The sequence below is a fragment of the Rhinatrema bivittatum genome, chromosome 9 (assembly GCF_901001135.1).
Source record: "Rhinatrema bivittatum chromosome 9, aRhiBiv1.1, whole genome shotgun sequence".
NCBI lineage: Eukaryota > Metazoa > Chordata > Amphibia > Gymnophiona > Rhinatrematidae > Rhinatrema > Rhinatrema bivittatum.
Window position 1 is genome coordinate 130941374 of NC_042623.1, and position 15932 is coordinate 130957305.

Consider the following 15932-nt stretch of genomic DNA (forward strand, 5'->3'; position numbering starts at 1 on the left):
TATCATTCCACCTACTTTCCAACAACTCTGCTTTTTTACTGAATACATATGATGGGCCTCCAAAACGGGCCCTATGTCACTCAAGTATAACAGTGAAGGGAGTTTGTATGGGGGAGACCTATGACCTTCTTCATGGGTTGTGAAGCTGACTGATGCTCCTGAAAAATTATGAGGAAGTTAAGCCTTATGGAAAACTACTGATAAGATAATTACATTGAGCACTACCAGATGGCAGAGTGTTTGGTAAAACAAGATGGTGTATGTTAAATAATGGGAAAGTTCAGGATGGGATGTTTATTGAGTTTCTATTGTGTGTTTTGTTTAAGAAAACTAGTAAAAGGGTTCTCTAGGAAAAGAATTACAAAGACTATGTATGGTGTGTTCAAAGTTTGGTGGAAGGAGTTGGGAGGAACCTACCAGAAGTATGAGGCAATCATAGTACTTCTCCTCAAAGGGAGAACTCTGCAGCGGCTTTCCTCCTCAAGGAAAAAGGCCTGAGACTGCAGAGAAAACAACCAGAGGGTGATGAGGAGGTGGGAGGTGATAATTTGGTATACTATTCCTTGTTATTAACTGGAGGAGAAGTCTGAAAGCATTATTGAAATGATACAGAATTGCCTGGGAGTGAGGAGAGGACTTACAATGTGCCTAATGAGTGAGTACTTATATAACAAAAGTTGATACAGTTATTGTTCGGACTGTGAATAATAGTCCATTGGAATGGAGAGTGGAAGAGTACTTTTGGGTATGTTTCCTAATATATAATAAAGTATGTAGTTGATAGATGAAAACATGGTTAATAGTTATTGTGATATTGCTAAAATTGCATTGTTAAAATCAATGTCATTTAATATCCCTTGTTATTTTGTACACTCTGACTGCTGGAACCCTCAGAAATAGATATTCTGTTTCTGGGTGATATGTGAGACACTGCTCTACTCAAAGGTGTAGCTTTGTTCAGGGACTGATATCAGAATTGAAGGAAGAGGGGTCAGAGAGAGGAAACAGTGCTTTTGTGTTTCCCTTTTCGGCTTGGTAAATATTGTCCTTGCCTCTGTGCCTGGTCCATTACACCATCTGCTTGAACAACGTTTTAGCAAACATACAGAGAGCCTGGTGCTCAGCTCCAGAAGAGGCATTAGAAAGCCCCATCAGGGGATTATAAACATCAAGGAGGTAATTTTGTAACTGCTTACACTGGTGCAAAGTCTAAGGCTATCTTTTACCCATGGAATTTACACTAATTTTCGAAGTGAAATTATGTACTTTCACTTTGAAAATTATCCCACATATTTACTAGGGATGTGAATCGTTTTTTGACGATTTAAAATATCGTCCGATATATTTTAAATCGACAAAAATCATTAGAGGCGATATACAATAGCAATACAATTTTTGCAATACAAAATGGCACCGGCCGTATGGCCATATTGCCGTATTGCAAAATGGCGCCGGCCGTATGGCCGGCGCCATTTTGCAATACGGCAATACGATTCGAGTGCAGGAGGTCGCTCCCGGACCCCCACTGGACTTTTGGCAAGTCTTGTGGGGGTCAGGAGGCCCCCCCAAGCTGGCCAAAAGTCCCTGGGGGTCCAGCAGGGGTCCGGGAGCGATCACCTGCGCTCGTGACGTCAGGAGACAGGAACCAAAATGGCGCCGGCGCCATTTCTATTAACGCACCCGTGGCCCGAGAGTGGAAGATCACACCGGGACCCCCCCACTGGACCCCAGGTAATTTAAGACATTTTGGGGGGGGTTCGGGCAGGTGGGGGATTTATTTTAAAGGGTCGGGGTGGGTTTTAGGGTTGTTTTTGTGTGCCGGTTTTCCCGCCCTCCCCCGATTTACGATTTACACGATTTTTAAAAAAACAAAACCGCGACGATCCGATTCCCTCCCCCCCAGCCAAAATCGATCGTTAAGACGATCGATCACACGATTCACATCTCTAATATTTACTCCTACTAACTTGTGCAGCTGGTTTTCCCAAGAGAAACTAAGCACACATGTTTGAAAATGCAAAACTATGTGCATACATAGTTTCAAACTGAATCCATTATTATTACAGCAGGCTTAGCCATGATTGGAGCTTTAGCTGTCATAGAACCTTGATCCTGCTGGCACGTTACCTCCGAGGAAGGGACCAGTGTCCCATTGGGCTCCACTATTATTTCACCTAGGACCCAGAGGAGATGGGCCCTGGCATGATAGCTTGTTGACCTAACTAGAAAAGTCATTTCTCATTTAACTGTTGCAGTCACCTCCCCGTCATCCACCAATGTCACTGCCGTTTGCTGTAAACACATAGCTGGAGAGGTACAATAGAAAGAAGCACCGCTCTTACCTATGAGCCAGCTATCACCATGGAGGCCATCTTCAAATTGCTCAAAAAGGCCAGGTTGCCTAAGTATAAAGGAATCTTGTGCAGCTCCCACGTACCTGGTGACCATGTTAAGAATGTGCAGTCAAGTGTCATAAACCACTTGTACATTGATGGAGTGGAAGAGTTTTCTGTTGCTGTAGATCTCCTCCCTGCCATTGGGTGGGATGATGGATGTGAGCACAGTCAATAGCTCCAGGAACATTAGGGAAGTTGGCAATGGCATAAAAACCTCTCTTCAAGTCCAGCAAATCCTGTCTTTGCTGAGGAAATCTTATGTAATGATTAATGTGGCTAAGGACCTGGCCCAGACAACAAGAAAAAGACATTTGTGACATTCCTCTAATGACCCCGACTGTTGTTTGAATTGAGCCAGATGCCAAAAAATGCAGGGGCACAATAGTTTGGTGAGGCCTGATATAGTGCAGGACCTTTCTGTAACCAGATCCAGATCCCCTCTGAGTTCTTTATATAATTCCGTGACAGCCTGAGAGCTGAGGCGATACCTCATAGCCACTTGATCCTCTGGTATCCTCAGCAATGTGGTGTGGGGATGAAAGATGCACTCTCTATACTGCCTGCGTGCAAGCCCTGACGTGGGTCAGCATGATCAACCAGCAGGATTTACAACTCTGGCTCAGTGCGGGTACATCCCTAGCCACTGCTATTACTGGCAACAGGAGCATGGGATCTACTTAGTGTTTGGGTACTTGCCAGGTACTTGTAGCCTGGATTGGCCACTGTTGGAAACAGGATGTTGGGCTTCATGGACCCTTGGTCTGACCCAGTATGGCAATTTCTTATGTTCTTAGGCATTGGAAATTCTTTGGCCTGTTGTAGTAGTAATTGTTGTTGCTGTTGAGCAGCCTGAAACAGCCAGTATCCCACTGCTTGTACACTTCCCCCTAACATTGTAGCTTTCTGAAGACAGGGCAAGTAAGAAAAGCTGATTTTATTGGGCCACCAGGGCCATGTATGAGTGTCTGAAAGAAGGTCTTATTTTATCACACGTGATAGACACAATGTGCAATAATGGCTGCTATAGTGCAATAAAACTTTTTTCCCACTCTATCGCAAATCAAGAAGGTGTTGTTATTTCCCTCATTAAATCCCACATTATTGTGTATTTTTCTGCAAAATGCTGTAGGAGTCCCTAAATTGCATAATTGTCTATCTTTTGCATACTCATTATCATATTTACATACTAAAGTGCGATGCAATAAATATTGCATGTCTATCATGCATTAGATCCCATTTATTGCTCCATGAGGCCCTAATGCGGCTTGAAGAATGACCCTAGATGTTAAATAAGGATGGAGAAATTACACTTTATTTGTAAACCTTCTTGAACAAGCAATAGGAGCAAATAGAAACAGTGTATGCCAGTCAAATGAGGGGAAATAGACAAAATCCATATGTGCACAGATTAATGTTTGACTTAATGAGCTGAGAGTTCTTTGGATGATATTTATAATTTATTAAGTATATGCTCAAGGCCTATACAGAATAGATCTCTAAAGAATGAATGTCAACAGCATTCCATCATTTTGAAGAAAAATTCATCTTTTGGGTCATTGCTAATGCATAAGAGATTTGTCCTTAAGCATCCTCCAAAGATGCATTTGAAAAAATACTATATTTCATATCTTTCAGAATAGTAATATTAAATCATTTTAAGTTTAAATTACTCCATAATATCATTGTGGCTGCAGCAGTATAGTGTGTTTAGTATAACTGTCATGAAATAGAATTATATGTGTTTTGAGTGTTTCAATAATATGTACATTAATTAAAGCTGACAATTTTTAAGCATGAAATTGCAAATATCTCACTTCTCACCTCTTCCACTGTAAAGTACCCTAAAACTTTCCAAAGACTTCTTCAGGTTTAATAAGAATATTTGCATTCAAAAAGGGGGGCACTTACTATCCCTGCTTCTTTATAAGAGTCAAAAGTCTGCATGAGGCATGGTGACTTTTTTAAAGCAATACTTTGGAAGCCCAGATAAACAGTATTCAACAAATTAAGAAAGATCAAAAAAATAACAAGGACTTGCCTGCACAGCTAAATAGTGCTGTAAAAGAGACTATCAAATCCAAAAAGGCATCTTTTAAAAAATATAAAGCAGGGCCTAATGAGAAAATAGAAATGCACATAAGGCTGAGAATTAGATGTAAAACATTAATAAAGCAGGCCAAGAGAAAATATGAGGAGATACTTGCCAAAGAGATAACAACCTATAATAAAAACCTTTTCAAGTATACTGTGAGGGAGTCAGTTGGGCCACTATATGATCAGGGGATAAAAGGGGCACTCAGTGAGGATAAGGTCATTGCAGATAAACTAAATAAATGTTTAGATTCAGTCTTTACAGAGAAAAATGATGGAAAGCTAACCCATACTGAACAATTTTTTTCTAGGCGGAATGGACCTGGAGGAATTAAAACCAATCAGCTTGACACTAAAGAAGTAGTAGAGCAAATTGACAAAATAATAATAGAAACTCACTGGGAGCTGATGGTATTCTTCACAGAGTTTTAAAGGAACTCAAACATGACAATGCAGACCAACTACTGGTAATGTAGCCTGTAATTCAAATCTGCCTTGGTACCTGAGCACTAAAGGATACCATATGTAACACCAATTTTCAAAAGTGCTTTGGGGGTGACCCGAGTAAGTATTGAGTAGTGAACCTGACATCTGTTTCTGGTAAAATGGTGGAAGCTATAATTAAGAATAAAATTGCTGATCATATGGAAAAACATGGCTTAATGGAGAAGAGCTAGAATGGACCGTTCAAAGGAAAGTTGTGTCTTACTAACCAATCAGAATTCTTTGAAGGCAAACACTGCATGCCAATAACATTACTGTTTGGGATCTTGCCAGATAATAGTGACTTCAATTGGACACTGTTGGAAACAAGATACTGGGCTTGATTGACTCTCAGTCTGATCCAGTTTGGCAATTATTGTGTTCTTAATAGGAATTATTTGGAAAGGAATAAATAATAAAACAGAGAACATCTTATTGCCACTGTACAGATCTATTGTATGACCATATCTTGAGTATTGTGTTCAGTTCTGGTCACTCCACCTCAAAAAAAAGATATAGCCAGATTCTCAGGGGAAGGATTTGCTATCAATTCAAGCTGCGAGGCGTACATGCTTAAAAGCAATAGAAATCGGGCTTTCTCAGTAATTGACCCATGTTGATGGACTACCTCGCTTAAATCTCTGTCTTTTAGAAGACTATTTTTATTTCATAAACACAATCTTTGCTATTTAAGGAGGCATTTGGTGAGGAGCAGGGATGAGGGGTATCAGATTTTTATGTGCTTTGAGTTTTGGGAATTGTATTTTATGCTTTGTATATATTTTAAATTGCTGTTTAGATCATGCATTTTTTGTATTGTTTTCAACAGCATTTTCTAAAATGTACTCACTGAAATGTTTGAGTGACCACTATTGGCAGTGCTCACTAAAAGCTGGAAGTCAGACTACCCCCTTCTATCCTGAGGATTAAATCCATATCAATTGGGTTGTTTTTTTTTACAAATCTCCCTACCCCCTGCCCCTAGGCCTTCCCTCCCTTCTTCCAACCTCCTCACCCTCTCCTTAAAGTAGTCTTTACAATTTTAGGATGTGGTTCAATCAGGACAGGAAACAAATAGGGATCAGTCCTGCTCCATTTGAACCCAGGGATGTGGTTCAAATGGAGCAGGACTGAGGGGGCTGAGGGGCTGAGGGGCTGGAAGTACAGAAGGGAGGCTGGGTGTATTCTTAGTAAACGTTTCTGCATGGATTTAATCCAAGGGTATGAAGGAGGGAGAAGAATGTAAATGAATCAAAAGAAAAATGAAATGCACTGTCATCTAGAAGCAGGGGGTTACTGGTTAGAAACATAGAAACATAGAAATGACGGCAGAAAAGGATCAAATGGTCCATCCAGTCTGCCCAGCAAGCTTATGGTAGCATCAAAGGTATCAGGCTTATTGGTTAAGGGTACTAACAGCCACATCAGCAAGTTACCCCAAATCTTATTTGTTTTCTCAGATCTTAAAATTTACTGTCCTTGTTGGTTGCTGTCTGAATCTGATTCCCCTTTTTTTTTTTACTTTTTCCCCTATTGTTAAAGCAGAGAGCAATATTGGAGTCATATCAACAGTATGAAGGCTTATTGGTTAAGGGTAGTAACCACACATCAGCAAGTTACCTCCATGAACTTTTTTCTTCATTTCCATCCTTTAGTTTTGAGTTTATCCCATCCCGTTTTGAAATCTTTCACCATTTTTGTCTTCACCACCTCCTCTGGAAGGGGATTCCAGGCATCCACCACCCTCTCCATGAAGAAATATTTCCTGATGTTGGTTCTGAGTCTTCCTTCCTGGAGTTTCATTTCGTGACCAATAGTTCTACTAATTTCTTTCATACGGAGAATGTTTGTTGATTGTGCATCATTAAAACCTTTCAGGTATCTGAAGGTCTGTATCATATTTCCCCTGCACCTCCTCCAGGGTATACATATTTAGGTCCTTCAACCTCTCCTTGTAAGTCATTTGATGGAGACACTCCACCATTTTTGTTGCCCTTCTCTGGACTGCCTCCATCCTGTCTCTGTCCCTCTTAAAATATGGTCTCCAGAACTGAACACAATACTCCAGGTGAGGTCTCACCAAGGACTTGTTCAAGGGCATTATCACCTCCTTTTACTTACTGGTTATTCCTCTCTCTGTGCAGCCCAGCATTTTGCTGGCTTTAGATATCGCCTTGTCACATTGCTTTGCCATCTTCAGATCACTAGACACTATCACCCCAAGGTCCCTCTCTTCCTCCAGGCACAGCAGCCTTTCACCCCTCATCACATACAGCTCTTTTGGATTACTGTATCCCAGATGCATGACTCTGCACTTCTTGGCATTGAATCCCAGCTGCCATATCTTCAACCATCGTTCAAGCTTCCTTAAATCACATCTCATTCTCTCTACTCCTTCTGGTGTGTCCACTCTGTTGTGGATCTAAGTATCATCCACAAATAGACAAACTTTACCTTCTATCCCTTCTGCAATGTCACTCACAAAGATATTGAACAAAAATGGTCCCAACACTGATCCGTGCAGCACTCCACTTAACACCGTTCTCTTTTAAGAGTAGGTTCCATCTACCATCACATGCTGCCTTCTAACCATCAACCAGTTTGTAATTCACTCCAACATCTTGGCGCTCACTCCAAAGCTTCTCATTATATTCATAAGCCTCCTGTGCAGGACCGTATCAAAAGCTTTGCTGAAATCCATGTAGATCACTTTGAGCACTCTTCCTCAATCCAATTCTTTAGGCACCCAATCAAAAAAATCAATCAGATTTGTCTGACAGGACCTTCCCCTGGTGAATCATGTTTCCTCAAATTGAACATCCCTTTGGATTCTAAATAGTTCACTATCCTTTCCTTCAGCAGAGCCTCCATTAATGTTTTCACCACTGAGGTGAGGCTAACTAGCCTGTAGTTAGCAGCCTCTTCTCAGCTCCCACTCTTGTGAAGCAGGACCACTGCCGCTCTCAAGAAGAACAATTCTGGCAATCAATAACAGAACCAACACATGAGGGGGTAATATCAGACCTGGATTTATAAATGGATAAAGTGTTTCAGATATAATACTGGAAACATCACTTGGGCTCCAAGGATAACAGGATGGTGCGGTTCAATATAAGAGCATAGACATAGGTGGTTAATTCAAAGCTGAGACTCTGAGACTTGGGAAAAACTAACTTTGCTGCCCTGAAGGAAGAGGTAGCTCAGGGAAGCATTAACTGGATGTGATAAGCTAGGGGATGTAAAAGGGCAGTAGGCAAAACTGAAAGGAGATATGTGAGGGAACAAAACATTTTGTTAGAAAAGTAAACAAAGGTAGGAGGGAAAAGAAGCCACTATGGTTTTCTAAAGAAGTGGCTGCAAAGGTAAGGGGTAAAAGGTTAACATTAGCATTAGTATACCTCCCTAAAAAGTGCATTCAACAAATTCAGGTGGCTCAGAAGATGGTGGCTCAGCTGATTTATGTATCCCAGAAGGTGAGTGTGAGTTTATATTTTATATTTCAGCAGTTATACTGGTTATCTATTGAGAAGTGCAGGCAGTTTAAGTTCCTAATTTTAATGTTTAAGTCCCTACATGGGGGGAGCCAAATAGCTGCAGGAAAGCATTAAGAACTATGTCCCTAAGCGCAGTTTGCAATCCCAATATGAGGTTACTGCTTTGATGGCAGTAGGTTCGTAAAATGGTTCATAAGAGGAGGATGTTTCTGGATAGAGGGCTAGAGCTTTGGAATTCAGCCCCCTGAGAAGTGAGATTGGAAACAATTATCTGAAAAAAGTAAAAATGTGATTATTTTAATTAGGACTTTGGATGGATTGATAATTTCTGCTAGGAATAGTGGAATTGACATTGACTGCTATATTTGATTATAATATTATTTTTATGTTTTCATTTGTTTTAATAACATTAACACTGTTTTGACCAGATTTGTTCTGCTTTAGTGGTATAAAAAACTGTGAAATAAATAAATAGCTTGATTCCACCCCAGAATGCCTCTGGTTTATCTGAGGCTGCTGCCTATGTGGTCTGAAAGAGTCAGGTAGCAGGAGTGAAAGGCTTAGCTTAGAGCTGCTGTATATATACAGGATTCCCTTACAGTGAACATTGTATACAACGAGAACCTCCTGACCCAATTCCAAGTATCATAAACAAATCCAAAACATGTTTACTACCTCCCTGCCTGCAGGGCGGCAAGATCATTTTGCATCCAGATGACATCTTAAATCCTCAGTATCTAAGTTTCATGTTATAAATTATAAGATAATGGATGTTTAAGCAATATAAAAGACAGTAGGGGGTGAGTTTTATGGTTGTTGATATTTTACACCATTACAACAGAAAGCTGCTAACGGATATTGATAAATACTAGGGATGTGCATTCATCCAGGATGAATAAGGCAATTTCAACAAAATTGCCTAATTCGTCCTAGTTCGGGGAGCCCAAAATCCCAAGGAATCTTTCCCGAAATCTCAGGAAAAATTTGTTTTCGGGTTTAGTGCACACTAATGGGGAGTTAGTGCGCACTAACCCCATTAGTGTTAGGGATTCCCTTAGAGTGAAGCCAAATCTCCCAGAATGATCTACTTCCTGATGTAGACTTGACAATAAGGTCCAATATAGCTACTAGAACCTGAATTCAAAAATCCTTGTCCTAGATTTAAATGAAAAAGAAAGCAGAAGGATATTAATCATCTCATTTTTAACTGCCAGTTTAAGCACTATATTTTTTACTTACTCTGTTCTCCTAATCTTATCAGCATTAGTTTTCTTCTCACACCCATTTGACTAATTTTGCTAAACAAACTGAGCTGTGAATGCTTATCCACCACTTTGTATGTAGGAGGACTGTTTTAGAGAGTGTTCCAGGGTTCACCTGCTAATTTTGTCCATGGGTAATGGGAAATCCATTACCTTTCTAACTAACATCATCACAAAGGCAACAATGTTCAGTTTAATCATGCTCCCTTGCTTAAAATGACTTCTTGCTCACAAAACTGTATGTAAATGTAGAGACCAGTAGTTAATTATTACCACAAAGAAGTATGAATGTCAAATATCATCCTGCTTCATGATTTACCAACTAATGAGAATATGCTAGATTTCGTAGTTATATAGTCTTTTATAGTAGGTGAAGACTGAATACACTGCTTCATCCATTTGCAAAGGCTAGGGACCAACCCATTCTTCCTAATAGTGCATAGAAAACAATACTTGTGTCCATAGATAGCAGTGCTGAAAGGAGCAATGTGACCCAGAAATTAGGTTTTTTTTCTCACTCTCATAAATAGTATTCCTTCCTGTGAATTTTATTTTGTTTTGAATATCAAGGTTTTTTTTCATTTTAGTCATTCTCACTATGATTTGGGGCGGCCATCTTTCTTGCTCTGTGTATGCCTGGTACATCTGCAGCGTCTCCAGATCCTTTTGCTTATAATGGACAATTTTAAAACTCTCTGCATTGAGACAAAGTCCACTGGTAATTTTACCTTTGTAATATGCATCAGTTTTCACAGATAAAGTACATGATATTTTCACTTTGAAACCAGCAGTAAACATTTTTATTTGCTTTCTGTATGGGTTATTTGTTCATAGAAAATAACACAATGTACTCTCGATAAGCTTTTGATAAAAGACCCCCATAGTTTGTTAGATTTCAAAGTTAGCAAGTTGTGTATAGCTGGATAAATGTATTTTAGAATATTTAGTAAGACATTTATTCCTCACAATATTCCTGCTAACTTATCCATATTTGTAAAATTGGACCTTACCACATGTGTACACTCATATATATGAGAGAGAGAGAGACTCTTTATAATGTGCTCATATAATAAATTATACCAGTGTAGAAGGGGCAACAAGTAACTCGAAGTGAGGTTTTGGTAGTGGTCTAGGTTTGGGGGGGCAGTTTTATATGCCAAGCTAGGTCGAAAGTACATTGTACAAATCTCATCTTTATGTACCTTTCCTCTCTCCAAATCACATCAAATCTTCACTGATGTGTTCTGTGCTGTTCATAGCTCTGACTATGCATGTAAAACTGCCCCACAAAAGCTAGACCACCACCAAAACTTCACCTTGAGTTACTAGTTGCCCCGCCTCTCAGTGGTATAAATAGTCTACTTATAGACACACCTTACAAAACCTCTCTCTCTCTCTCTCCCCCCCCCCCCCTTCCTGGGCATAACACCAGGAAAAAAGGTTTAGTTATTTCTGGTGTTATAATGTGCATAGCAGAGAAGAAATGGAGATCAGTGTATAGAATGCCCTTTATTGAATTAGCCCAACTCTGGCAGAATTTCACTCTATGAGCTAGAACTGCCTCAGGGGCAATGCACTATGACAGGGCTTGTAGCATGTCTGTTGTTGTATTTCAATACAGTTACCTTTACATATTCAACTTATTCTCAGAATCTGTCTTATGCTCAGATTTAGTTTTATTCTGTTGGTGCACACATGGTGTGCTACAGCATAAACAGGCCGATATAGTGCAGTGCACTCCGATGGAGCGCACTGTTAGCCTGCTATTGGACACGCGTTTTCCCTTATCCCTTATTCAGTAAGCGGAGGAAAATGCGCGTCCAACCCGCGGCACCTAATAGTGCCCTCAACATGTAAATGCATGTTGATGGCCCTATTAGGTATGCGCGCGGGATACAGAAAGTAAAATGTTTATTTACTTATTTATTTATTTATTTAAGTCTTTTCTATACCGGCGTTTAGTAGTTTCCGTCACAACGGTTTATAATAGGCACAAACAAATAATGATGCTGAAACGTTACTTTACACAAGTGCCATATCGGTCCGGTACATAGCCAATGTACAGCCAAGCCGCACATTTTACTTTCAGAAATTAGCGCCGACCCAAAGATGGGCGCTAATTTCTTACGGCACCGGGAAAATGCACAGAAAAGCAGTAAAAACTGGTTTTCTGTGCACCCTCTGACTTAATATCATAGCGATATTACGTCGGAGGTCCCGAAGAGTAAAAAAAGTTTAAAAAAAAAAAAAAATTGAATTCGGCCCACGGCTGTCGGGCCGAAAACTGGATGCTCAATTTTGCCGGCGGCGGTTTCCGAGCCTGTGGCTGTCAGCGGGCTCGAGAACCGACACCGGCAAAATTGAGCGTCAGCTGTCAAACCCGCTAACAGCCGCCGCTCCTGTCAAAAAGGAGGCGCTTGTGCCTCCTTTTACCCAGATCTACCGCTGGACCTAATTTAAATACTGAATCGTGCGCACCGGCGAGTGGCTGGTGTGCGCGCCGGGAGAGCAGGCATTCGCCCGCTCTCCCGCAGACTTTACTGTATCAGCCCGAAAGTTAGCTGAATCGGCTAAGTACCATACTACAGGTTTTCTGGATGATTTGAACTCCAAAAGGTCTTACATGCTTGGTCGGCATTTATATCCTATAACTTTATGCTGTAGCACACCCATGTGTGCACCAACAGAATTAAACTAAGTCTGAGCATAAGACAGATTCTGAGAATAAGTTGAATATGTAAAGGTAACCGTATTGAAATACAACAGACATGCTACAAGCCCTGTCATAGTGCATTGCCCCTGAGGCAGCTCTAGCTCATAGAGCGAAATTCGGCCAGAGTCGGGCTAATTCACTAAAGGGCATTCTATATACACCAATCTCCATTTCTTTTCTGTTATACAGACTACTGGATTGGCTTCCGATTTGTTTTTTGGTTATAATGTGAATTACATTAAGTACCCCTCATTTTAATTTACTCCTCCCATTCAGGAAAAATTTTAAAATTGAAATACATATCTCACGATGTGTTGTATATCGTGGGTGTTGCGGCGTTATCACGTGATAAGGCCCTAATGTGATTTGATGGCCCCCTTAAATTTATATCCTGCTAACCCATGAACAGTCAATAATAGATTACAACTAATAACACATTGCACATAAAATCCAAGACACAACAAGACAGACATCAATACAAATCCCTCCTATCTTAACTCAAATCTGAGTTTACCCAAAACTAGAGCCCTGGTTCTTAAAATTAAAACAAAATGACAACTAAAATAATACATATTAAAGTTGTGTAAAAGCCTGTCTTAACCTTGTTACAGAAATGAAGAAAGTCCTGTTCTTGATGAATTTCCAGCAGCAATGCATTCCAGATCATTGTTCCCGTGTAAGAAAAAGGTTTGTTTTATGTCCCTACCAGATTCAACTCCCTAAGTCATGCATAAGTTGACCAGTTCTCTGGGCATTTGTTTTGCTTTCTTTGAATGTAGAGTCAATGATATCTCATGGCAATACCCTTTTATTAACATCAGTAAGAGTGATAGGTAGGTGATTTCAGTGTAGCAAACAGAAAATCATTTTTTTAATTGATAGTAGTTAGAGTGGCTATAAGCTTTCATCAGTATTAGTGATATGAATGGTAATACTCTTTCATTGTTTCAGTGAATTTGTTATTGCAATCTAGATGCATGATCCTACAAATTTTAGTATTAAATCTTAGCAGCCAGACTCTGGAATACTCTTGCACAACTCTAACTACAAATCAAATAAGCATTTGTGATAGGATATATAAGATCATGGGCTTGACTAAAAAGGTATAAGCACTGAAAAAGCCCTTTATTTATATCAGTTTGGAATGATGAATCTAGGGGATAATGAGGTTCAAAATAGGGTTGGACTTTTCTGAAAGATAGTCCATAGATAATTATTTGATAGGTAGACTTGGGAAAGCCAGAACAGGCTTTGACTCCCACAGCCTCAGCTTCTATAGGCCCCACACACTTCCAGCAGGAAAATACCAGAAGGCCTGTCCCTCACCACCATTACTATAAATTTACAACAACCAAGTTCATACAGGGAATTATTTTGAAACAAAAGTCAATCAGATCTTTCTCATTTCTTTCAAGAGTACCAGAAGTTACCAACAGCTGAAAGATGGTTGGGAAACATTGTACTGCCAAATCCATTGTCTCTGTTACCACATCTACTGCTGTTCAGACAGATGTCCTGATCACAGTGATGAACCTTTTCAGTGGAAAGATATGCAGATTGATTCCCACAGGAAACAGGTGGCAGAAGTCAGAGAGGAGATGGTGAGACTGAGAAGCATTCGGGAGAATGAGGACTATATTGATAAAATGCTTATCGAGGCATCAAAGATGGAGAATTCAAGCAGAGGGGAAAGTGTAACTGGACCATGAGATAACAGCTAGACTGAGATTATTATGGCTATTATACCTTATGCCCCGAATCTGATTTCCTTTGAGCTGAAGAACCAGTATGGAGCCCTGAAAATGGAGGAAGAGAAACCATCCCAGAATGAAGAGGAGCGAAAACATGCAGACCACAAAACTGTTGGCTCAACAGGGATTGCACCTAGAAGGAGTAACGTAATGGTTAAAGCAGTGGAAACCAAGATTCAAATCCCGTTTCCACTCATTGTGACCTTGGGCAAATCACTATACCTTCTATTGCCTCAGGTACCTACTTAGATTGTGAGCCCACTGGAGACAGGAAGATACTTACAGTACCTGAATGTAATCCACTTTGAAGTACCTGAAAAAGTGCAATATAAATAAATAAAACAATATATATTTCTAGGAGCTGGAGTGTAGTGGTGGTTGGTGACTCACTTCTGAGGGGCACAGAGGCATCTATCTGCTAACCAGACATGTTATCCTGGGAAGTATGCTGTCTGTCAGATGCCAAAATCCAAGATATTATGGACATATTGCCAAATATCTTCAAGTCTACTGACTTCTATGATGCTGCTCATCCATATTGGCATGAATGATATTGACAGATCATATACAAGTGACTTCATGGCTCTGGAAGAGAGGGTTAAGCAGATAGATGCACAAGTGGCATTCTCCTCTCCTTTCAGTCAAGCATAAAGCCCCAGGCATTCTGGAGATAAATGAATGGCTGTGTAGATAGCGTTGATGAAAATGTTTTGGCTTCCTCGACCATAGGATGATGTTTCAAGGACAGATGAGCACAGATGGAGTCCACCAGCTGAAGAAGGTGTGCAACATCTTCCAATTAAGATTGGCATACCTACTGAGGAGCGCTTTAAACTAGAATCATTAGGGATGGATGAACAAAATCTTAAGGTAAGTAAAACATTAAATACATGAATAGAAATGGGGGGAAAAAGAGAAATATCTAAAAAGCCTTGAACACTAATGTTTATAGTATGGGAAATAAAGTTTTGGATCTAGAGGCAGTCAATCAAGAAGCTGACTAGATGTAGTGGCTGTCACGTGGGTTTGATATACAAAAATCATAATTGGGATATACTTACTTATACAGGACTATAATCTATTCAGGAAGGACTGGATAGGAAGGAAGGGAGGAGGCATGAGATTATATATAAAAAATAATATTGAACAGAATTACAGGGTTTTCAAGGAAGGAAGATAATTTGAAAAGAGGGAATGGAACATCTATTTCTATTGGTGTAATATACAGAATCTCCATCACAGAGAGTGGAGACAGATAGAGATTTAATGGAGGATATTCACAAAATTGCTATGAAGGGGAATGTGCTTTGTCAGGGGATTTCTATTTGCCGGATATTGATTGGGATATCCCAAGTGCAGTAGAAGCAGGGAGATCCTGGATTCTCTGCAAGGATAATTGTTCTGTCAACTGTTAATGGAATCCACACGGGAGGGAGTGATATGATACTAAACTTGTTGTTTACCAACAGGGTCAGTATATCTGATGTTGTATTTGATGATCTTCTGGGATCCAATGATCACTGGATGGTGTGGCTCATTATCAGAGCACAAGAGATGAAGGTTCATTCTAAGGTAAAGGTCCTAGACTTCATAAAAACTAATTTTGTTAAAATGGGAGAATTCCTCAAGGAGTCATTAGCTGGTGGGGAAAATCTAGGGGATGTAGAAGAGCAGTGGGTAAAACTAAAAGAAAATATTATTAGGGCAAATGACTTTTTTGCTAGGAAAGTACATAAAGGAAA

The 15932-nt window shown here is 40.0% G+C and overlaps 1 protein-coding gene across 1 annotated transcript in view; it reads right to left on the bottom strand.

The window, feature by feature from the left end:
• CLDN18 (claudin 18) overlaps positions 1 to 15932 on the bottom strand; it is a 68898-nt gene that overhangs the window by 41696 nt on the left and 11270 nt on the right. The window lies entirely within an intron of this gene.